This window comes from Acipenser ruthenus, chromosome 7 (genome assembly GCF_902713425.1).
Source record: "Acipenser ruthenus chromosome 7, fAciRut3.2 maternal haplotype, whole genome shotgun sequence".
Lineage (NCBI taxonomy): Eukaryota > Metazoa > Chordata > Actinopteri > Acipenseriformes > Acipenseridae > Acipenser > Acipenser ruthenus.
Genome location: NC_081195.1, coordinates 23681412 through 23704679, shown reverse-complemented (window position 1 = coordinate 23704679; position 23268 = coordinate 23681412). Strand labels below are relative to the sequence as shown.

General features: G+C 38.7%; 1 protein-coding gene across 2 annotated transcripts in view; it reads right to left on the bottom strand.

The window, feature by feature from the left end:
* The window catches only part of LOC117414989 (leucine-rich repeat and fibronectin type III domain-containing protein 1-like), a 100516-nt gene that overhangs the window by 49673 nt on the left and 27575 nt on the right, over nucleotides 1-23268 (bottom strand). For both annotated transcript variants that reach the window (XM_059026673.1, XM_034024887.3), the window contains one exon: nucleotides 6560-6619. The gene's annotated coding sequence lies outside the window, so the exon portion shown is untranslated. The remainder of the gene's footprint in view (nucleotides 1-6559; nucleotides 6620-23268) is intronic.

Sequence of the window (23268 nt, the reverse complement as noted above, 5' to 3'; positions counted from 1 at the left end):
GAGGAAATTGTGTCTCCAAAACTTGCTTTAAGTTTTCCATCAAGTAAAAAATTGATTGAGGCTCCCCTGTGATGTAACCTTACACCAGTTCTACTAGGCACCACAACTAGAAATACGAAGGGCTCATTTCAGGGTAATTGGATCACATCCATATTTGTCCGGAATTGATTCCCAGACGGCTTGCTAAAAGCTCTAAAAAAAAAAGAGGCACTCTCTCAGGGGAAGGCAGATGGGAGTGCAAATGTAATCCCCGGCCCATACAATTCGCATTTCTGATTATGTGTCCGAATCTAATTCTAATTCAAAGAAAGTGAACATTGATGTGCAGTATGCTTTGCACATTACCAGTATGTAATCATCTTCAGAAACATCCGTATCCGTGCAATTAGATACAACATACAGAGATCAGACAATAAGTAGGACCTTTCATTAGTACACAGTGGAAGGTGGGGTTAAAACATCTGTGTTATTGAATTAAATTTGCGGTATAGTAGTGATGGCTTGAGTAGCAAGTGATTTTCAAACGGAATTTGTTAACAATCCGAGAATGCTTTGAAATTGAGTCGATGAGGTCGTTAATTAACACATTTCTAGTAAAAAGTTAATTGTCGCAGGTCACGTACATCACTTCCTGTCTGAACGACGAGATAAGGGGAACTCGTTAATCAAAATGCATACGAACGAGATCAAGAAAAACAAATGGAAGCATAATTCGCTTTTATTGAAACAACTACTAGTGTAGAGGGAGACGGCTCTCCTACCAGCGAGCAGCAGCCAAATAGAAATTAAAAAATAATGGGAATATCAATTTTGTGTATAATTTTGTCTAAATTTTAGCATTTTGTCAACCAGAATGTACATTTATTTAGAACACTTCACATATAAAATGCTGATTTACAATTATCTGACATGTGGGTAAAAATGGGACAGCACGGATTAAAAAATAAATAAATAAATAAATAAAAATAAAACTTAATTAATCTTTTACCCTCATTCGGGAGGATATTTTGCCACAGCTTAGTATAAACTTTTTCCATGTGTATTTTGCAATCTTTAATAAATAAATATATATATTTATTAAATTTATATTTAGTATTACAATACAAGGTACAGAGCTGTGTTCCTAATTTGTGCATCTGCTCAAACCCAAAAGGATGCATGCTCCAAAATGTTGTCAGCAGAGGAGGAACAGAGGGCATCATCTCCTGGCCGGGCACCTTTGCCATCTCCCAGCACCGTATAGAATAAGGGCACGCATAATATCAGATCAAGACAGGAGTCCATCCCCTCCTGCAAGCTGGACTACTACCCCTGTCAGACGAACATATACCGCAGACGACTTCAGAGATGTTTTGTTTCAGTTGCTAAATGCACAGTAAATAGTGGGATCAACAAGGGCAGCAGTTGATAGTTGTGCCAAACCTGACCGACCACCAGAGTCGTATGGCTGAAAATCACCAGGTTCTGGTGCAGTAGGTGTCAGAGATTGCCACTTGTCTTAGGGAGCTAATAGCTAGCTTGGCACCTGCTTTGGGGTGACATTATACATAGACTACAAGAGATCTTGCTGCCTTGGAGGATTAACGAAATGAATAACAAATGTCAGCTCTTCTTTAAACCAGCGAAGATGGAAAATACACAATTAATGATCAATACTCTCTCTCTTTGGTGGGGGGGGGGTGTGTGTGCAACAAAAAGTGAAATTGGAATTGATTTACTTGAGGCAAGCCAAAAGCCTGGCGTCCCGGTGTGTCTGTCACTGTTGTTCATGACCCCTCCACATACTGAGCACTAAAAGCCATTCCACAGTGATTGATCCAACAGACCCCTAAAACATTTCTTCCACCTGCTGAAACATGTATGTATTCAAATGCCATTTCTATTAGCAATGCAGCACAGAGACTGAGACGACTGTGAGTTTTTACATTTTAATTAATCTACCTGACCTCACAGTGGGTAAAGCGCTAGTAGAATATGAAATTAATAGAAATAATAGAAACTAAATTGTAAGGTTAGGTACTTCCCATCAGCTACATAAAGCCAATGCTGTAAATTTGTCAATTGATGGTATCATGCTTGAGTTGAGATCTAAAATGAAAGATTTGGGTGTGATTTTTGATCCTGGGTTAACCTTTTTAACCGCATGTGTTGAATACTGTCAAGGTTTCATTTTTTCACCTCAGAAATGTAGCTAGTCTTCGAACTATGCTCTCTGCATCTGCGGCTGAAAAATGGGATCATGCGTTTGTTTTCTCTAGGATTGATTATTGTAACACCCTACTCACTGGTGTCTCTAATAGCATTCTCAGCAAATTGCAATATGTTCAAAATTCTGTGGCTCGAATTTTGTCTAGGTCACGCTCTAGGGATCTCATTACACCTGTGTTGGAGGCCTTGCTTTGGCTGCCTGTTTTGAGTGAATTTTAAAATCCTTCAAGGCTCTCCATTGGCTGGCTCCACTTTATTTGTCAGATCTTTGAACCTTTTACACACCCACTCGCAACCTCCGCTCCACCGACCTTAGACTGTTGTGTGTCCCTTCTGCTCGCCTGCGCTCTATGGGCGACAGGGTCTTCTGTTGCTATGCCCCAAAACTGTGGAACTCTATTCCGTTAGAGATCAGAGATTCAGAGATCAGTATTGGCCATCAGTTTTTATATGCTTTACTACTGTAACTTATCCGTAAAATATATAAAAAAAACCTATACTTTAACTAAACAAGCATGACGACAATTGGAGTTGAGAATCTTGGTAATATGGAATATCCTTGGGTAAGTGTGTGCATGTCTCAAACATCCATTCTGTTGCCGTACCGATCCACCTGTCCACCCTTGATCTGTTCACATCGCAACTGTACTGGTATGAAACTTGCTCTTGTCTGGGTTTCGTATCGATACAGTTATACCAGTACGACACCGGTAACAACTCCAGTGTGAACAGACACTACGATACTGTTCCGCTACAGATACCTGTATAAAAATGCAAGTGTGGGTATAAATCATTAAACAACTTTTGCTTCTTTGGCCAGTTAAGCATTTCCATAAAATGGGCTTCAACGGAGGGAAAGCAGGTTCTGTGGAAACTTTAAGTCCCATTCATTTCTTTATGGTAACACTGATACTGAAGACATCACCACTAATATTAAGCGGGTTGTAAACAGCATAGATTTCGCAAAGCAACAGAATCTTAATAGGTTCCATTTGCAACACCGATATCCAGTCACAGACAGCCACTTTAACTGCATAAGCTTGGTAGAAAAAATTTCAATATCATTTGTGAGACAGCAGGGAGGGGGTTAAAACCTCCCTGCAGAAAAACATGTGCGTAAGGCACATTTTGGTTTTGTTTTGTTTAATTGTTTAATTGTTTTTGTTAATTGTTTTATTATTAATCATTACCTGCACCTGGGTTGAAAATTGGAGCCAGGTGCAGGGTTTAAAAGGAGAGCAGTCAGTCTGCTCTGGGCTGCTGCTGAAGAGGGTAGAAGCCCAACTGTGCTGGTGTGTGGGTACAGCTGTAATTAAAAAAAAATGAAAAAGGTAGAGTGAAGCCTTTTTGTTGTGTGTGCTGTTTTGTTTGTTTTGTTTTGTTACAGGTAAACAGCTTAGCTGTCCTGTCTTTTAGTTTAGGTTCCTGTTTTGTTTAGTTAGTGCTCAAAGAAGAGCTAGGTGTTTTGTTTTGTTTATTTTTGTTTTTGTTTCATTAAAAATAGCGCAACTGCGCTTCAAAAATCCATTTCTGTGTTGGGTCAGTGTTTTTTAAAGGGGCAACGATCTGCAGTGAGTGCGATCCTTATTACACATTATAAGAAGTAGTGGTAGTAGTAGTTGTAGTCATTTTGTGTAATATACTTATAAAATGTGAATTTATCTACTTTATAGGGACTGCATAACTGGAAATTGTTGATTTAAATCAAGTACAATACATTATTTCTATCATGTCTACTTATAGATGGTGCATGGTAAACCAACAACAAGCATATGTTGAGAACAGACTGGAAACAATACAACTGCTTTTGCTAAAAGCTTTACCACATAAAGCATTTGCAACCATATAATAAAAGACTCACTGACACTCTGTATTCCCATAAAACAACAATACCTGCTGTAGAATACTATAAGCCATTGTTAGAATGGTACCACAGTGGTGACTTCTTTATGACTTGGAATGGGGGTAAGAACCAGTACACATTGTTGGTAATCCCTAACCCTAACCCTAACACAATGCACATTGTTGGTAATCCATTACAGTAGTACTATGGTACCAAATCAGTACCACACACTGTAGTGCCATTTTTACAATGTACAATATTTATTCCCAATCCATTGTGTTGCCATTGCTGGGTCTACCAGGATTTATTGAAGTTAATACACAAGCAATATACTACAGTCAGCACTCACATATGCAACTCTATAAAATGTTGACTTCAGTGACAGTTAAACACGTGTGACGTATATCTAATCATTTCATTTTGGTCCGTTCCAACCCTTGTCCGTATTGCAGGGAACACAAAAAAGATACAATGTCAAAAATGCATAGCTGAAAGGACTGTGTTTTAAAATAAGTAGGCTTCCATTTAGATGTACTATAGGTTTTGTTGGTACAGTACTATATTTTCAACAGAAGTATTTTAATTCAGAACGATATGATTCTAAAAATATAACTTTCCCAAAGAGACAACTGTGGACATGTGGACTGTAATATAAAACATACTTTAAAATTCCCCATTAACGACCCAACAGCAAAATTAAATCAACTGTATAAAATGTAAAAGGCAATGCAATTTAGCAAGATTTAAAAATAAATAAATAAATAAATAAATAAATAAATAAATAAAAACAGTTTCCAGAATTAAAACAGTATCCAAAGTATTCAAAATTGCAGAATATAGTACTCGAGAAGGCCTTAATGTCACAGTTCACTTGCAAATGAAAATGCACAAAAGCAACTAAAGATCACAGATTTTTAAAAAATGCATCCCAGTATCTAAAACTGTCCCAGTATCTTGTTTGCTTTTTTTATGCTGCATTTTTGTCTGGTGAAATTGGAGGAAGCGCTGTGTAACTGCACAATATATACAGACTGATTTGGCATGCGAGAGAAAAAAAAAAAAAAAAACACAGGCTGTGACGGATAATCAAATAAATTGTAACATTGAAGAGATTTCTATTGGAAATCGCATGTGACGGGTAAGAGCATTCATTTGTTACATATATATAATGAGAACTGATTTTTTTTCCTTAATACAAGGTTGGTAAAACACTACTGACAGGAATCTGAGTGTCATGTATCCAAGTGCTTACTGTAGTATCAAAATGACTTACATTAGGCTAGCTGATTATTTTGTGTGTGTCAAGGACAATTGGATTTGAATAACAACAAGTCGAAAGCGCAAGTCATATGTTAGGTCACATGGATGTAAAATGATATCTAAAAACCTGTCTGCTCAAAACTGTATACAGCAATGCAGTAATGGATGTTTGAGTGGATGGGTTTTACAATAATTGTATTTAAAATGAAACCTTACTCTAGAAATAATCAGATAGGACTGCATTGATAAAGGGAGTATAACCAAGGTTTTAAAATCCATTTCTCACCTATTATTAGAGCTAGCAACGTTATCAATGTCAGCCTTTTCTTTTATTGAAAATACTTTTTTTTTGCTTGTTTGTTTTATACTCTGTATCTTCAGAAATCCATGACAGCAGTGTATCACACAACACTGCCTATTACACTTACAGACTGACAGCCAATCAATGAGATCCGGGTCACAGCACCAATGTAACAGGGCAGAGGAGGGGCATGAACTTGTTACCTAATGCACTGCAAATGAGTGTCTTAAGAACAATATAAACACTGCATCTGTGGTTTTGGAGCTTTTAACCAAGAGGGGATATAATCTGTAATGGTAGAGTATCACACAACACTGCCTGTTACACAAGCAACTGCACAGGTACCAGTATACTATAAAAGAACCAAAAGGTTTTCTTCACAATACATAAAGTTAAAGCATTGCTTAGAAATCCTTTAAAAGTCATATTGAATCATAAAGCACTCATTTGCAATGAAACAAGCTGTGAAGGTTTTCTATTGATCGCAAGCAGACCCGGGATGGGAAAGGCTATAACTGTAATGAAAGAACAAAATATCTGCTTTCTGTATTCTTTATCAGTTTAAATACACCCAACGTAACAGTCATTTCTAACTGTTGGATTGCTTTTCTGTGTTTATGGATCCATCGTATTCCCTTGCTGTGTCAGGCTCAGGTAATCAAAGTCTTTCTTTGACTAGGTATGAACGACTGAGAACAGTTTCTCATTTAAAAACTAGTGTATCTGGGTATAGGCTAGATAACAGCAAAGTAACACAATATAACTCAAGTTTAGCATACTATTCAATTCTGATTTGATGTGATTGTTTTAGTTTATGCAATTCGGCTCAAGGGGACTGAGGAGTGGTTGCTCAACCCATTCGATAAATAAATTCTGTCAAGAACTAATCCTATTTTGTATATTGCCAGTATTTTATACCATTGGAAATTATGGAGTGAACGGCTTACCCCTTTGCCTGGTGTCCTGGCCTGTCTTTTTGTGTCTCTTGCTGCCAGGTCCTTCGCTGGCTAAAAGGAAAGAAAAAGGGGGTTTAATTTATTAGGATGCACTGTTAATTTATTATTTCATTATGGATGATGCAGTCACACTGCCTGCATCTCCCTGGTGCTGGGCATGTTCTCCTGGTATACACCAAGCCCATTCATTTCTCAAAAATGCCATACAGTGCTGCTCTGATGGCAATGGTTACTTTCAAAACAATAATGCATCCGCCCATTGCACAATTCATCTCTTCTTATGTAAATTAAATGATATTTTAAAATGTGAACTGAGGAATAGTCGCCTTGTTCAACTAGTTAAAATCCCATATTATGTACAGCCACACTTTTGTATAAGTACAATTAAATCTAAATACCATTATATTCTTAAAATGAGAATGAAGACACCGTTAACAGTTGAAAGGAAAAGGGTGGAGTTTTAAAAGTAGGGCAATGCCCTTTAAAACCTGCTAATGGCTTACATTTGTGCTGCGCTCATTGCAGGGCAGATATGTATTTTGTGGTTAGCAGCTATCTTGGCTCAAGAGTGGGGAACTGCCTGGAGCCAAAATGGCCATTCCTTTTCATAACCACATGTTAATTACATTAAGAAAAGAGTGGAAGGTGGCCAGGTGGTGATTGATTTACTGATGGTCAATTAACCCCTGGCCACATGCTTTTTAAAGGACAAATGAATGTTTGTTTAGTGTGAGATATTTCAGTGAAAGCGTGTGGAGAGAGAGAGTAAGAGAAAGACAGGTTGTGCTCCCAGTTTATGCAGCCAAAGCTTGGGTGCTGTTTATGAAGGGGATTTAATTGTTTTGTTCTTGTTTTGTGAAAGAATAAAAGTGCCGAGTTGCAGTTTTCCATCTGGCTTGCTCTTCTTTCCACATATCAGTCTTAATCTTGGGACTGCTACGCCACACCCTCGGGTAGTGCTTAGTCAGGTATAAATTGATCTTTGCTTGGCTGTGTCTTTTGAACACATGCTTTATAATATAATTACTGTCCTTGAATCCAAGTATGCATACAGTGCACTCAGGAAAGATCCATCATAACTATATAGTAGTAATGACTAGGTCTTCACAATTCATTGTATTATTAACATAAGCAACAGATCACTGGTCATGCTCTCTTTGTGCTAAATTAACTTTAAGGTGCAATTGATTTATTTTGAGCTGAATGTTATTGTTAATTAAAATATAAATGCTTTTGCTAATTGTGCAATGTGAGTAACAGTCTTTGCTACAACACAAGAGACTAATTATGCCTTACTAAATGAGCGACTTCAATTATAATCTATATTGTCACCTATCCTAATGAAGATGTTCATATCACTCATATGTCATCATATATATATATATATATATATATATATATATATTGTGAGGAAAGGGTAGTGTCGCCTTTAAGAAATGGCGGCGCTAGGGGAGAAACTACACAACCCAGAAATCCGAGTGCCAATTGATTATTATTATTATTATTATTATTATTATTATTATTATTATTATTATTATTATTATTATTATTTATTTCTTAGCAGACGCCCTTATCCAGGGTGACTTACAATCTTAAGCAAATACATTTCAAGTGTTACAGTACAAGTAATACAATAAGAGCAAGATAAATACAATGACTTTGGTTCAAGCAAGTACAATTGTGACAAAATACCATTCAATAATACAGCAGATAACAGTGACAGTGATAGTTACATCAAGATATGACTAAATACAAAATACTACAGATTAAACACTTGGCAGATTACAGTACTCTGAAGTACAGGATAAAATGCAGTAAAATAGGGGGCAGATAAGAGCAAATAAAGCGCATTTAAGGAAGAGTGATAGTGTCCCAGGGGAAAAACAGAGGAGTTCTACAGGTGCTGTCTGAAGAGGTGAGTCTTAAGGAGGCACCGGAATGTGGTCAGGGACTGGGCGGTCCTGACATCTGTAGGAAGGTCATTCCACCACTGCGGAGTGAGGGTGGAGAAGGAGCGGGCTCTGGAGGCAGGGGAGCATAGAGGAGGTAGAGCCAGTCTTCTAGAGCAGGCGGAACGGAGAGGTCGAGTGGGGGTGTAGGGAGAGATGAGGGTCTGGAGGTAGCTGGGTGCAGTCTGGTCAAGGCATCTGTAGGCTAGTACAAGAGTCTTGAACTGGATGCGAGCGGTGATCGGGAGCCAGTGGAGCGAGCGGAGTAGTGGAGTAGCGTGGGCGAAGCGAGGCAGAGAGAACACCAGGCGGGCAGCAGAGTTCTGGATGAGCTGGAGCGGATGGGTGGCAGACACAGGGAGGCCAACCAGGAGGGAGATGCAGTAGTCTAGGCGGGAGAGTACCAAGGCCTGGACCAGGAGCTGGGTGGCGTAGTTGGTGAGGAAGGGTCGGATTCTTCGGATGTTGCTCACGAAGAATCGGCAAGTGCGTGCCAGAGTGGAGATGTGCTGGGAATAAGAGAGGCAGGGGTCCAGGGTGACTCCGAGGTCCTTAGCGGAGGAAGAGGGAGAGAGTGTGGTAGATTCCAGAGGAACAGAGATAGAGAGATCAGAGGAGGGGGAGGAGGAGGGAAAGAAAAGGAGGTCAGATTTAGAGAGGTTGAGTTTGAGGTGATGTGAGTGCATCCAGGAGGAAATAGCAGACAGACAGGTAGAGATACGAGAGGAGATGGTGGAGTCAGAGGTGGGGAAGGAGAGGAAAGTCTGAGCATCATCAGCATAGAAATGGTATGAGAAACCACAGGATGCGATGAGGGGGCCCAGGGAGCAGGTGTAGAGAGAGAACAGTAGAGGACCCAAGACTGACCCTTGGGGGACTCCTGTTAAGAGAGGATGAGGTGTGGAGGTTGCTCCACGCCAGGTTACCTGGTAAGTGCGGTTGGAGAGGTAGGAGGAGAACCAGGCCAGAGCAGTGCCAGAGATCCCCAGGTCAGCGAGAGATGATAGTAGAATAGAGTGATCAACAGTGTCAAAGGCAGCAGAGAGGTCGAGGAGAATTAGGACAGAGGAGAAAGAGGCAGCTCGGGCCGACTTAAGTGAGTTGGTGACAGACAGGAGGGCGGTTTCAGTGGAGTGAGCAGAGCGGAAGCCAGATTGGAAAGGGTCGAGCAGAGAGTGGTTGGACAGGAAAGCAGAGAGCTGGCGGTGTAATCCGCTCGAGGGTTTTGGAGAGGAAGGGTAGGAGGGAGATAGGACGGTAGCTCTGGAGGGAGGTGGGGTCGAGGGTAGGTTTTTTGAGGAGGGGAGTGATAGAGGCTTTTTTGAAGGCAGAGGGCAAGAGACCAGAAAGTAGAGAGGTGTTGAGAAGGGAGGAGATGAAGGGAAGTAGAGCAGGAGCAGCAGCTTGAAAGAGGTGAGTGGGGAGGGGGTCCAGAGCACACGTGGTGGGTTTGTGACCCTGGAGCAGGGAGGAGAGGTCAGAGTCTGAGAGGGGCAAGAAGGTGGAGAAGGAGGGTGAGTTAGTAGGGGATGCAGTGGGTGTAGGGGTTGGAGCAGGAGGGTGTATGGGGGAGGGAGAGGTGTTAAAGAGTTTGCGGATATCTGAGATTTTAGAAGAGAAGAAAGAGGCAAAGTCATCAGGGGAGATAGAGGAGGGAGGAGTAGGGGGGAGGGTTTAGGAGGGAGGAGAAGGTAGAGAATAGTTTACGTGGGTTGTTAGTGGAGGCTTGGATTACAGATTGGAAATAAGTACATTTAGCAGAGGAGAGAGTAGAGGAGAAGGAGGAGAGGAGAGTGCGGTAAAGGTCTAGGGCAGCAGGGAGTTTGGTTCTCTTCCATTTCTTTTCAGCAGATCGCAGTGTGATTCTTGCCGAGCAGAGCGCAGAGGAGAGCCAGGGATGGGGAGGGGAGGGGCGAGCAGGTCGGGAGGTGAGGGGACAGAGGGAGTCGAGGGAGGCGGTGAGGGAGGAGAAGAGGGTGGAGGTAGCAGAGTCTACGGAGAGTTGTGAAAAGGAGTCGATAGGAGGGAGGTGAGAGAGAGCAGTGGAGGCAAGGACAGAGGGGGAGAGAGAGCGGAGGTTACGGCGAGAGGTGACAGTGGGGGTAGGAGGAGCAGGGAGAGGGGGGAGAGACAGAGAAAAAGAGATGAAATAGTGATCAGAGAGGTCCAGGGGGGGTGACAGAGAGGGAGGGGGAGGGGTTTCTGGGTTTATAAGGAAGCAGGGCAGAACCATCGGGGCGTTGTATGATCGTGGGGAACAGCGCCCTATTGTTATGCAGAGAAGAAGCCTGCAATTTAGAACAACATAAGGTAAAGTGATCGTTTGTATTCAAAATATAGTATTTAGTTTTAACGGTGTACGATTTTCCTCTTGGTGAGGTAGCCTTTTGGTTTGGTGTAAGTTTATTTTTTTCTTTTGTCGTGGTGCTAGTTGAAGTTTATTTTTACTTCTCAGCAATTTAAAAGAGGTCCGCGGTATTCCGCGTTGTGCGGTTGTACGGGCTCACAACCGCAGGATGTTTAGTTTTATACGGACGACCAGAAGGTGTATTGGATTATTCACGCGCTGCAGAAACAGTGAATAATTACCAGAAAGAACGGATTTATTAGTCGGGATGTGCAAGACATTGTTTATTGTAATACAGATACAAGACACATTGCATACGTGTGGACACCTGCTTTTAGTTGGGACACAATTTGTTTCTGAGGACGACCAGGAGTTGACTGCAGGGGTTCCTCCCCACAGCTCAGATATAACTTGTTTTGTCTGGGTTATTTCTCCGGACGTCTGGGGTCATCTGCATTGTGTTCCTGGGATTCTTCTCTAAAGGGGTATCCAACCTGCACTTACCTGTGTTACAGGACTACTCCAGCAGAGGGAGCCTGTCTTGCACTTACCTGTGTTACAGGACTACTCCAGCAGAGGGAGCATCTCTTGTACATACCTGTGTTACAGGACTACTCCAGCAGAGGGAGCCTACCCTGTACTTACCGGTGATCCAGGACAGCTCTAAGGAAGAGAGCTGGTCCTGTTCGTACCTGTAGACTAACTCACTTCGGCGGAAGGAATCTCTGTACTACTCTACTGTCTCCATGGCTACAGTGGCCAGGGTGGTTCGCTCCAGTGGACTTGGTCCCACTTATGTGGATCGTGCACAGGCCAAAGCCTGTAGACATATAGTAGTCTTGAAGTAGCTTAGAGAAGGTCGAAGAATTGAGTTAGTCAGTGGCCCGTACAGGGCATTAGTCTTTAGCAGAAACTGCTTCATTGTGTAAATATTGTAAATAAAACATACTTGCCTGTAAAAGTATCGAGTCTGTGCCAGTTGGTGGGAACGGGAAACCAGTGGTCAGCAGCACCACGCTACTTACATATACACACACTACCGGTCAAAAGTTTTAGAACACCTCCATTTTTCCAGTTTTTATTGAAATTTACACAGTTTAATGTCTCAATGTACTCTGAAATTAAAGCATAGAACAAAAAAACAATTGGAGATAAAAAAAGAAATCATAGAATCGTTTGTTTAACAAAATTTAATCTACATTTTTGACTCATCAAAGTAGCCACCTTTTGAAGATATAACAGCTGAACACACTCGTGGCATTCTTTCTACAATGGAAATCAAATGTTGTTTGGAAAGTTCTTCCCAACACTGTTGCAGAAGTTCCCACAAATGTGTTGCACTTGTATTATTATTATTTAGCGTCTTAGCAGACGCCCTTATCCAGGGCGACTTACAATTGTTACAACATATCACATTATTTCACATTTTACAGATATCACATTATTTTTACATACAATTACCAATTTATACAGTTGGGTTATTACTGGAGCAATCTAGGTAAAGTACCTTGCTCAAGGGTACAACAGCAGCGTCCCCCACTGGGGATTGAACCCACAACCCTCCGGTCAAGAGTCCAGAGCCCTAACCACTACTCCACACGGTTGCTTTGCTTTCACCCTTCTGTCCAGTTCATCCCAAACCAGCTCGATGGGGTTTAAGTCTCGAGACTGTGCTGGCCATTCCATGATTTGAAGCCTACCGTCTTGTTCTTTTCTTCTAAGGTAGTTCTGACATATCCTGGAGGTATGTTTTGGGTCATTATCTTGCTGTAGGATGAACCCCTGACCAACTAGGCATATACCAGAGGGTATTGCATGGCACTGCAAAATGCTGTGGTAGAAGTTTTGGTTCAGGGTGCCACTCACTCTGTGCAAGTCGCCGACTCTAGATCCAGCAAAAGAGCCCCAGACCATCACGCTTCCTCCTTCATGTTTGACAGTTGGTGTCACACACCGAGGAACCATCCTTTCGCCTACTTGACGGAGTACAAAAAACCTGCGTGATGAACCGAAGATTTCAAATTTTGATTCATCGGTCCATAAGACCTTCTTCCAGTCTTCAGTAGTCCACTGGCGGTGCTTCATGGCCCAGGCAAGCCTCTTTTTCTTATTTTGCCATCTTAGCAATGGCTTTCTTACTGCCACTTGACCTGTCAAACCTGCAGCTCGAAGTCTTCTCTTCACAGTTGAAACTGAGACTTGCTTACTTCGACCAGTGTTAAGCTGTGCTTGAAGCTGTTGTCCTGTGAGCCGCCTATCACACAAGCTGTTGACTCTCAGAAACTTGTCTTCTGATTCTGTTGTGGCTTTGGGTCTGCCAGACCTCTTCCTGTCAGAGTTTCCTCCAGTTTCCAAGTGCCTTTTGATGGTGTAGGAAACTGTACTCACTGACACCTTGGTTTCTTTGCAATTTCTCTAAAGGAAAGACCTACACTTTTAAGGGTTATAATGGTCTGTCTGTCTTCCTTTGTTAATTGCCTTTTTCTCGCCATTATGAGAGCAATATACTACTTCCTGCAGTACAATACTGTCCAAATAATGCTTAAGAGGGTGTAGTAACACAGTCTGTTCCAACACTACTTTTATACAGACAGAGGGCTTGCAAGTAATCAACAAAAGTTGGGACACCTGTAGGAATTGTTAGCATCAACTTTCAAGGCTTAATTTACTTCCATTGCTGCAGAATAGCTGTAAGTTGTTATCCCATTACTTGTTCCCTGAAAAAGGCCTTTTTGTATAACTCTGAAATGTACATTATTTTTCAGTTTTTGGTAACCTAAACTTTTTTTTTAACCTCTGGCAGTTTACCGGTTACCTTTGTACCATTTCAGGTTATTCACTGGACTTGAACTGCTTAAATTTCAATAGAAACTGGAAAAATGGGGGTGTTCTAAAACTTTTGACCGGTAGTATATATATATATATATATATATATATATATATATATATATATACAGCTCTGGAAAAAATTAAGAGACCACTGCAAAATTATCAGTTTCTCTGTTTTTACTATTTGTAGGTATGTGTTTGGGCAAAATGAACATTTTTGTTTTATTCTATAAACTACTGACAACATTTCTCTCAAATTCCAAATAAAAATATTGTCATTTAGAGCATTTATTTGCAGAAAATGACAACTGGTCAAAATAACAAAAAAGATGCAGTGTTGTCAGACCTCGAATAACACTATGTAACACAATTTTTGTTCCTGGGTAGTAAGTGTTATTTCCTAATTGCTTATGCCTCAAAAGTATAGAAAATGGCTATTATTCCCCACAAACTTTGCTTTTGTGACCAGGAGTGATATTTTGAAATTTACCTATTTCCAATGAGAAAACGGCCAAGTACAAGGTTGTCCTGGAAGAAAACTTGCTTCCTTCTGCTCTAACAATGTTCCCCAACTCTGAGGATTGGTTTTTCCAGCAGGACAATGCTCCATGCCACACAGCCAGGTCAATCAAGGTGTGGATGGAGGACCACCAGATCAAGACCCTGTCATGGCCAGCCCAATCTCCAGACCTGAACCCCATTGAAAACCTCTGGAATGTGATCAAGAGGAAGATGGATGGTCACAAGCCATCAAACAAAGCCGAGCTGCTTGAATTTTTGCGCCAGGAGTGGCATAAAGTCACCCAACATCAATGTGAAAGACTGGTGGAGAGCATGTCAAGACACATGAAAGCTGTGTTTGAAAATCAGGGTTATTCCACCAAATATTGATTTCTGAACTCTTCCTAAGTTAAAACATTAGTATTGTGTTGTTTAACAATGAATATGAACTTATTTTCTTTGCATTATTCGAGGTCTGACAACACTGCATCTTTTTTGTTATTTTGACCAGTTGTCATTTTCTGCAAATAAATGCTCTAAATGACAATATTTTTATTTGGAATTTGAGAGAAATGTTGTCAGTAGTTTATAGAATAAAACAAAAATGTTCATTTTACCCAAACACATACCTATAAATAGTAAAACCAGAGAAACTGATAATTTTGCAGTGGTCTCTTAATTTTTTCCAGAGCTGTATATATATAGTGTGTGTGTGTGTGTGTGTGTCTGGTAACTAAGTTTATATCGTACAAAGTATTAAAATCAAGAAATCAATTATGTCTTTAAGCATATGCAAGTACACCACGGAGGCCTATATTTAATGATTGAAATTGTTTAAAAATTGTTGCATTAGTCATCAAAAAGATCTTGATGACTAATGCAAAAAGAAAAAGAAAAATACCTATTCCCTCTTGCTTTGCCATTGTCAACCAATCAACCAATCTGTAATTTGTATATAGTGCTTTACTGATAAAAAAAAAGGTCCCACTTTACATTGTGTCTAATTATTTTGTATTTATATAGTAGTTACTTATTGAATACATGTGTGCTTACACTTAATTACAATGTTATTATGCATAGTTACAATGTACTTAATGAGTAAATCTTTTTGTACGATATATGTAAGTACACAATTGTATATGAAAAAAGGTTATGGTTTCGGGTTATAGACACGTAATGTAAAGTGTTAAAAAAAAAATACATAAATACCAAAAAAATTGAGAAATAGTAAAAAGATGATAAAATACACTTTTAATTTACATACATTGAAATATATATATATATATATATATATATATATATATATATATATATAATAGTATATAATATGGTACAGCTGATGACTACTGGAGCATCCTTACCAACATGACTGCCCTTGCTACTGAGTCACCTACCCGATGTGCACCCACCATCATGCCTCTTACCTAATAATGAGGCCAGGCAGTGTATGTAGTCTATATACATATATATTAAAGGTACTACAGCAATGCTGACTTTGCTTTTGTTCTGCTGCTTAAAATAAAGTGCTGTCAAATCCACCCACAGTGTGAACACAGCATTGCGAAACAGGTATGTATTTATTTATTTATTTCCACTTCAACAGTGTCTGTAGAGTCATAATTATAAACCTGCTTGCACTGTTCTCTGTACTCAGTCCTGTTTAATTGACACAGTTACTGCTGAGATTATCTTTGAGAACCTGCCAGAAAAGGAATTAATCTCCTTACCAAATGATCAACGACATGGATGAGGTAAATCTACAATGTAATGGTTTTGTATTGAAGGGGAAGTATAAGGTTCATTACAATGACATGAGGTTTATTGATATAACTGAACCACCTATATTATTAGGTCTCCAATTGCTGTGTATTTACATAGTAATTACTTAGCAATTGCATGTGTACTTACATATAATCGCAATGTTATTATGCATAGCTACAATGTACTTAATGTGCAAATCTTTTTGCATGATAGAACTCTAAACTTTACTCTAACCTCCCCAACCCTAGCCCTAACCCTTTTACATACTTACATATATCATGAAAAAAGGTTTACACATTAATTACATTGTAACTATGCATAATACAATTGTAATTATGTGTAAGTGCACCTGCATTTTCTAAGCAATTACTATGTAAATACACAGTAATTAGAGACCCAATGTAAAGTGTTACCTATAATTGATGTGATCAAAAACTCCCCTTTTTACAATACCATACCGATTTAAGTTCTTTTATATACAAGCATTCCCCGGGTGCTTCACGTACATTAAAAAATAAATAAATAAATAAAAAGAGCTATAAACTTTCCAATATTGATTGACTCAGCATTTTACATAGAACCTGGAAGTGAGTTTCAAAGCTTGAAAGTAAAATGCCCCCACATAGCTTTTTAATCAAGTTCTTGGACTTACCAAGAGACATTTATTGGCAGATCTCAGAATAAGACCCATTTGTAAGGAATAAGTAACATACGCATATAGGCAGGACCAAAACCATGAATTGCCTTACAAAGTAAGAAGCAAAATGTTTTAATATATTACTTTTGGCATCCAGAAACATGGCTAAACTATGTACACCGTTCGGTTTTTATTTGAAGCATTTTCAAAGGATGTTAAAAGTTCAGTTTCCAATGTATTCTTTGGAATTTAGTGTCTGCTATGCATACAGCTATGGCCAAATATTTTTCATCACGCTATGGAATTCACTCATTTTGCTTCCTAAAGTAGAATGAAACCTGCTGAATAATATTACGTTAACATGTTGAATTGCATACCGTTTTTTTTGCAACAGTTTTCCATATACTTAACAAAAAACTGACAAAAATTTAGAAATCTAGCAAAATACTGTACTACTATTATGGATTGTGGTAGACTTTTGCGATATCATTTTGTAGTTAAATTATGTCTCAGTCCTGAAATTCTAGGTGATGCAAAACTTTCTGGCCATAGCTGTAGAGCGTGTTGAATATTTGAAATGTGTTCTCAGACACCACTCTTTGCAAAAGTAGAAGTTAGCAGCAGTGTTAGAATACTGTATCCCAGCTAATTAACCATGTCTTCCCTAGTACTCCCCTCTAACTAAGGGGGGTGCTATTATATACTACAGTGCACAAACCCTATTTAAATACCTTCAGATTTTTCAATCTGTCCTCACAGACAGCACCGTCAAGTTCTAAGATGCTAAAGAGTAAGTAGAGGGGCTCAGAAAAATACAGCGTTGTACTACAGCTGTTTAAATAACATACCCGTAATAATTTATTTTCATTGTTAACATCCTGACAACTGTTTACACTTATAACTTTGAAGTCTGTTTCAAAGCTCTTTTGAAAATAGCGGCTCTAGTATACTGATAGTGTAAGGATTATTGACCACATTGTCAAACGATGATGTGGTACGGAACAGAAAAACCAGAGCACTTGTTTTTTTTTTTTTTTTTTTTTTTTTTTTTTTTAATCGCTTCCTGCAGTAATTTAGAGGACAGATCTCAAACCCCAGGGCACTAGAGTGGCTCGCTACTTACTCTTTAATATTTGTAGTCAGCTGCCAACATACATAGAAAAGGCGTGTATGCACATCACAGTTATTGCAGAAACAGCAAATACATTAATTATGAGGATCAATTCTCTGTAGCAGTCTGGAGTGCATATTTATCCCAGTCAGGCTGCCTGACCCTGCTTTTTTTCAAAGCAAGTAAATGGTAATATAATTGTTAGGGTCCTTAGTCAAGTAGATTCTAGTTGATTGTGGCAAGGCGTGGAGTATGGTGGAAAAAAAAAACTGCTGCATCATCCCGGCATGCCACTTAGATGTAGACAGTGAATCAATTATTGATTAGATACTATTTAGAGGCAAATTAAAGAAAAAAAAAACATGTATACAGTACAGTATCTGGATGTCAATTAACCAAAGCAAGACCATCTGTACTATAACTGCCAGTGTTGTGCTTTTAAAGTTGGCAAAACTAGGTGCAGTGTTTTTCCAACGGATTGTAGTTAGGATCCCTCTTGAAAGAGTCTTTGGTCCCCCTTTTTAAAAAAAGCCATTCACAAATAAATGGGATCTAAATTGAGATGTGTGTGTGTGTGTGTGTGTGTGTGTGTGTGTGTGTGTATATATATATATATACACACATGAATATAATAAAGCATCACATTAATAATATTCTTAATCTGCTAATATTTAAATGTAAAATTTACTGTATATAATAGACCAGCATATTGCTCTCTAGTCATAAGGTATATTAGGTCTGCTTGTGAAATTCTCATTTCATGACTCCACCAATTGAGAATCGCTGGTAACCACTGTTAAATCAGCTAACCAGGCTATACACAATACACCACCATTAGTCAAGTTACTTGCTGTTGGACATCAAATGAATCATTTTCAGGTATTCATTAATTAATCATCATTACCTGGAACTAATCCCAGATGGCTCCCAAGAAATGAATTAGCCCTGAAACAGGAGTAGAAAGTCATTCTTACTTCTAGGAGATCATCCCACATGTGTGTCTGGGTTATTTTCCAGATAATTCCATGTAGAAGATTATCTTTTAACATCCGCAGGACTAAACAAAGACTATAAAAAGAAATGTCCAAATGTCTTCCATGTAAAAAGGTATCTAATGCCTTTCTTATTTTTATATCAATGCAATTACCCCCTGCTTTTCTCTCCAATTTAGAATGTCAAATTATGTAGCCTCACCACAGCAATTCTCCTAACAGCTCAGGAGAACTGATGGTCAGTGTATGTCCACTGATCCCACGACTAAGCCGATTTATATAAAGGAGCTCTACAGAGGATGTTGAAGCTGGAGGTCCCTGGAGGAATAGTGGTCAGCCCTGCAGGTGTCTACTTTGCCAGCAAGGCCCGCTGGAGCATGTTGAGAAGAACCTGCCCCTATCAATGTTGCCTCCCTAACCTGCAGGACAGCCAATGAAAGGCTTCCTGCAGAATCCCTAGCAAAGATTGTCAGCTCTCAACCAGGATGCAAGCCTGCGTTCCCATGACTGCATGATGGCCATGCCTTTACTGGATGGGCAACTCAGGGACCATGTTTAAGCAAAATCATATAAAAAGATGGGGGGTTAAAGATCTCTATATGACTGTGGTTAGCAAAACGCAAATTTCAAACACAGCAAGATGTATCATAGTACAAGGTACACAACATTTACTTTGTCAAGGCACTTTTCACCATATAGTCAAGAAAGAAATCAAAATGCTTTGTTTTTGCATGCAGGATTAGCAGTTCATTAAGATGCGTGATTACTGATTGGTTTTACAGTCAGGAGTCTTTCACCTGCCAGTTGTTTAATGCATAATGTAATTCAGAGTGAATTTGGAGAGATTTTGTGTTAATTTTGCAATCTAAAAAGCACTGGAGATACGCAGCAAGACTCTTAAGAATAAACAAGATCAGCACTCAAGCATTAATTATCTCTCTCTGCAGCTGAGGCAATTTGTGAGCAAAATCTAGGGAGGGGAGGAGAGGGGTAGGGAAGGCAGGAGAGGTGGCAAACAAAGCAACAGAAATTATGCATAGGCTTATATCTTTTTCTTTTTACACACACACACACACACTATCACTATCAGTATCACTATCACTCGAGTTCGAGACCTTGACTATGAGTCTCGAGTATCAAGTCCGAGTCCTTGAAACAAACTCAAATAAATGTTAATTAAACTAGTGGTAGTAGTGGAGGAACAGTTTACCTAACAGATGCTGTCTGATATCCCTCAAGAAAAAAGCACAAATAATAAAAAATAAAAATACAAAAAAAAAGATTTTCGATTTATTTTTTCAAGCTAGATTATTCTATTTGCATGCCTTTTTCAATTTCACTATCTTCTTTTCTTTTGGAATTGGAATTGGAATACTGTTTGAATGTACCTGAAGTTTATAGATAAGCTTCAAGTTCAATTTTGTGGATGTTGTTCTTCACTTTGATAGAAGCCGTGATCTGGACTATAGAGCCAGTGTAGTGTTAGAAAGTGGTACATCATCAGAATGTGGTATGCGTACCAAAACTTGACTCATTGTTTAGGAATGTGCGAGTAAGCACAGTGTGCTGAGTACCACTTTTTAATCTGTACCTGAAAATAACACTACACCAGTAAGAAATGAAAGAATTTATCCTCTGACTATAGCATCTACATTGACTTCAATTCAGGTAAAATCTCCCAATCTGATTTAGACATTGCCGGAACGTTAAGTTCTCTTTCATTGCATTTGCACATTTATTAAGTTTGAAATACAATGATGCATTTACGAGATTGTGCTTCAGTTCATTTGATTTCAGATAATATATTTCTCGTTTACACAAAAACATATTATATTCATGTATTTTCCCTTTGTGTAGGTTCATAATGGAATAAAAACATGAAGTTTGCACAGAGAGATTTTTAGGTTGACGCTGCACAGGGTATTGTTAATGTGTTTTTCCGGCATCCATAATACATTATTTTCATTTTGGTAAATTAAGTGGTATTTTTTTTTTCTTTTTTTGCTATCAGTCAGCCCTTCTGTCATATCAGTCTGATATATCTATATATGATATATATTGATGGTAGGCAATTTTTGATTTGAGACTAGTGCCTAGTTTTACACTGAATTTGACAGCTGAATTTATTGACGTTGCCTGTAAACAGTGATGGCGTGTGCTGGGAATGAGTGGAGATTAGAAGTAAAGCACAGAATATTTAATCACTCATCGACTTTCTGATATGAATCAACAAGCTCTTAAAAGTATAATTATAAATTACATAATTATTCTTTTTTCATTCAATTTTGTTTTCAGTAAACTCAAAAGTATTACGGTGACCAATGTTCTATTGTTTTTAATGCAAACACATAAATGATATATTCCAGAGATTCAGGGAGCTCAGCATTTTTCAAGAATGCAGAATTAGAGATGTATTTCTACAGTGCTTATAAAACTTAGAACATGGTTTAAAGTAGTAAAGAGAAAGGCTTGTTAAAAGCCAAATAATTACTTACTTGTTTGCCATGCTGACATTATTTATCCTTATAAAACTTTATGTACACAAAAACATACTCTGGTCCAGACTATTACATGCCATAGGGGGTGCTGTGACTAAATGCTGATCAGCCAAAACAGGACCTTCTCTAAGGCACTTGATAAATAAGTGTAAGCTTGATATATTTTGTTACAACCACAACCAGAATAAGAATGAGTTGCCCATCTGCGGACGATGTTGTATAGCTAACTCTCTTTGTTCCCCGACTAGTTCAAGATATATCGTTATTTAAATGATCAGTAGGATTTCTGCTAATAACTTAGGTTAAGCTCATCTGATTTCTGTAAATAAAACACAACATTTGTGATAAGGCCAAAATCTGCAGAGCTCTGAAACCAACCAGAAGAGATTCAGGTTGACTAAGTCTTAGTTCAAGTGCTGGCTCTGTGCCCAATAGCAATGTGATAATGTTTTTTTTTTTTCTTTTTTCAAACCTATTAATTACTCACTGGAACCAAAGCATGTCTTAGTTATACCCTAATAGAAGTTTACTGTGATTAATCATGGGAAAGCATTGTGAAGCTTAATACAAGTTCAAGTTTTGTATTACAATGCAGTCGCAGCTGTATATCATTAGTGTTCCCAAGAGATATCTGCCTAAGCAATGAGTCATATTTGGTTTTTTGCTATATTCTAATTTGTATAGTTGGCAGGGCAAATGTGTAAAAATTTGTTAAAGGTTATGATAATAAAATCTGCCAGGGAGTATGAAGAATGGCGTTCAGACGGGCAGTAAAATAAATTATGGGTTAAAGATTACAGAATTAAAATGATCAAAGTCAAAGGACTTTATTTTTATATACAGTATACCCAGATACGTGACTCTTATGTGTTCTCATGGCACTACATATATTACAAAAATACGAACACTTCTGTTTTTGTCATTGATAAGGGAACATAAGGAAAATGTTTTTTAGTGGGAAGAAGCGAGAAGGGAGAAACAAAAGAAGTGTCTAAACATTGGCCCTGATAATACCAATTCAGATTTCCAGCCAAAGCTGGCCTAAATCTTATGTTCCTTTCATGTTAGTGAAAGGGTTTTTGATCGGAGTACTGCCAAAAAAAAAAGACATGACTTTGAATTACAAAATTAAAATAATAATAATAATAATATGCATGATGCAAAGCAAGCTCTGATGCACTGTTAGAGTAATTATCATCATGTGTTTCTTATTTTTCTAGAACTACAGCAGCCTTGATGTTTTGAGCCCATCTGAGATTGATTAAATGAGAACTTCATTAAGATGACCTTTCAACATTCGCTGACCTGATCCTGCAATTGACACTAATTGAATTTCAATGTGCACTTGCTAATGATTCTTTCAAAAGCCTCTCTTTTCTTTCAGCCTGGGATCTGCTAACCTGCTTCCAGGAAAGAACCTGGCCTTTGAGGCACCTTCCATTCTCCCAGGAACAGCAGCAAGAAAGATAAGCAACAGAAGAACACAAAGACAAATTTCCAAAAATAGGAATCCCAAAGCACCCTCCCACAAGCATCTAATGAACTGCTTCCTGACCTGTGTGTTCAGCTTGATAGATTCTGCAGGTTGCAAAGTCATGGTTAAATGATGCTACAGGCTCCAAAACAAGTGTGACACACCCACACACACAGCAGGGTAGCATCAGGAAGCGTGGTTTACACATGATTAAGTTTGACAAAGCGAAGTTAACCACAAAACAGCACCACATAGTTGAAACATTGAAATCTTCTTCAGTCTAAATTGAAATTTATTGTAGCTTTGTTGTAGCTGGAGGGTATTATGAGCTCTGATTTGTTTGTAACTTTGTACAGCGCTCTGGGATCCCATGGCATGAATGACGCGATTTAAAAATAAATGTGTATTGTATTGTATTGTATTGTATAGTTAAAATGCAGTTAAAGGAATGCTTTATAACCCACTAATACATTCATATGACATCAATTGAATAATTTTCCAATTAAACTGAAAAAATGTTGATTTGGGACAGGAAAGAAAACTGTGGAGTCAATTACTTTGAAAACCGACTTGACAGCATGTTTTGAATACTATATCGCTT